Here is a 2,894-nt window from a genome sequence, read left to right on the forward strand (position 1 = left end):
TTGAAGCTATTTTCTCTTTTGTTCTTATTTGGTTTGTGAGGTGCGTATGGGTTGTACTGACTTGTGCACAATATCATCTGCTGAGATCCATTATTATATGATTTTAAATGCAACATTTATTACCCAAGACAATTTGTCAAAGTCTCTTCTGATCATATACAACTATTTCAACACTGAATAGGTAACACCCTTGTTTCACTTAAATTTACATATTAATACATAGTGTTCGTGCTATCTCTGCAGATGACATGTGTAAAGTTTTGATTTGAAGATTTGAAGTTTAAATAAAGCCTGTAAACACAGAAAGTGTTCCATATTTAGAATTGTGTCAAATGCCAAATATTTGTTTGAAATTCATGTACATGTAACAATGTATATTACACTGAGCTAAAAAAAAAAATACATGAGCCACTTCCTTTTTCCCAATTGCTATACTAAAACTGTAAAACACATTTCTTCTCCCCATGGGTATCTATAAATCCGATTTTTATTCATTTTCATCATTATACATTTTTGATTTTTTAAATTAAAATCAATCTTTACTTTATTTGGACTTTTCCTTTAAGCATATGTAACACTTCTAGGTTTACTATGCACCGATTGTGTGTGTGTGTGTGTGAGAGAGAAAAGGAATATATGTTATATGCACTGAGTGAGAGAGTGAGAGAGAGAGAGGGAGATAAAAAAGTAAGAGTACTGAGTAAAAGAATTTCCCTGATTGTGAAGATAAAAAAAAATAATTGTAATATACAGTGCATCCCACAAAAAAAATAAAACCTGTTTTCAGAGGAAGATTTCATAATCATTAAATATGTATTTACTATAAATATGACACTCAAGATAAGAGTGGAATCTCTTCTTTAATTTCAGACCAAAAGCTAATCATTCACACATGGCAGATTACAATCAATGCATATTGAGGCATATCAGGGACCCATTGCAGAGAGAGTTGCAATCAATCGAAACTCTAAAAATCATGCGCAACTTGATTTTAAACCAATCAACAGCGCGCATTTGGGACTTGCGATTGATATTTTTGGCTTGCGTTTAAATGCAACTCTTTCTGCAACAGACCCCAGAAATGATTTGTGCAAAAACAATTGTGAATCTGAATCCCCTCTAGTTAAAGAGATCAGTGATAAGAACCTAACGGAGAATACAAAAGAAATGCTAATGAGCCAGTGGTCGAATATGCACAGTCGTTGTATCGTTAAACCAACCTTGGACATGAAAATGTCAAACTTGATTTGCTCTTAAATGCGTGAAGTGTTTGCCTCCTGTTAGTTAGGTATCAAAATATTAATTATGATGTTAATGAAATATTATAGTTTGAAGAAAAAATACATGGGAATCCCGGTTTCCTTTTTTCTGCGACACATTGTAGAATAGTGAACAGCATTATAATATAATCTTTTATTAGGTTATTGAAATCTATGCCCGATGCCCAAATCATTTAATTAATATTGTCATACACACACAAACAATTGAAATTCTTTATATTCATGAGGGCAATGATCTATAATTGTTTAAAAATAGCTTGTTAAACCATGCATGAATTTGAATATCCGGTATGGGAGATGAGACTTTGTGTTTACTATTAATGTTGTAATTTCATTTTCGAGGGGGTCGGAGATGATGCAATACCAATGGGGAAATTACCCTTCCGATCATTCAATTCTATTTTTTTTTTGGGTAAAAACCAAGGGTAAAAAGAGCAAAATGTATATTCATATTAAATGAAAGGTGTCAAATATGGAATTCAAATAACTACAAATATATTCAGTTTGGCAATATTTCAGGCAGTAAATTTGGAATCAATCACAATATCAGCAAATTTCATTAAAAAAAACCAGAGTAATTAAAGGATTCAATATCATACCATATTTCACTGTTAAAATCATTAATGATCATTCAAGAAAATAAGAATTATACTGGTTTTTCTTCATGGGATGCCAGGAATATCTCTCTCTCTCTCCCTCCCTCTTTCTCCTTTATTCCTTCTTTCTTTCTATCTATCTATCTCTTTTTTTTATCTCTATCTATATATCTATCTACTAGTATCTATCTATCTATTTATCTACTAGTATCTATCTATCTATCTATCTATCTATCTACTAGTATCTATCTATCTATCTATCTACTAGTATATATCTATCTATCTATCAATTTAGCTATGTTTATTTATTTCTTAATCTTTCTAGATATATACATGTAGATAGATTTACCATTACCACATATGCCAGAAAAAGGATTGGATTGTAAACTTCAATTCTTAAATCACAATGTGGCAAAAAAAAAGAAAAAGGGAAAAAGGATACAATTTAGTTTTGATTATAATGAGGAAGTTTTGGTATCCTAGGACAATGACTTCCAGTTTCTGTTTTCATTAGCGGCGCACAATGAGATCCCTTTCCTAAAGTCATTTCCGAACTCTGATCATCAAGGCGGTTTGCTGTTTGTTATCATAGAGATTAGCAACAAGCAGGAACTATTTGAGTCTAAGTTTATTGCACAAGAGATATGATGAATATGAAAGTGGGATGTTCTAACAAAGATTTGTAATATAGCGCAGGTAAACTTAGTATTTTGCTTCTGATTTGACACATTCAGTGTTTGTTTCCACTCATCAATACTTACCCTGATGATAACCAGAGAATCAATTCCATGTACCACTATAACCCCTTATACTACTACGGCCCACCACCATCAACCACAGTACCACCACCACCACCACCAACACCACCACCACCACTACTGCTACTACTGCTACTACTGCTACTACTGCTACTACTGCTACTACTGCTGCTGCTACTACTACTACTACTACTACTACTACTACTACTACTACTACTACTACTACTACTACTACTACTACTACTACTACTACTACTACT

This window comes from Lytechinus pictus, chromosome 7 (assembly GCF_037042905.1).
Source record: "Lytechinus pictus isolate F3 Inbred chromosome 7, Lp3.0, whole genome shotgun sequence".
Taxonomy (NCBI): Eukaryota; Metazoa; Echinodermata; class Echinoidea; order Temnopleuroida; family Toxopneustidae; genus Lytechinus; species Lytechinus pictus.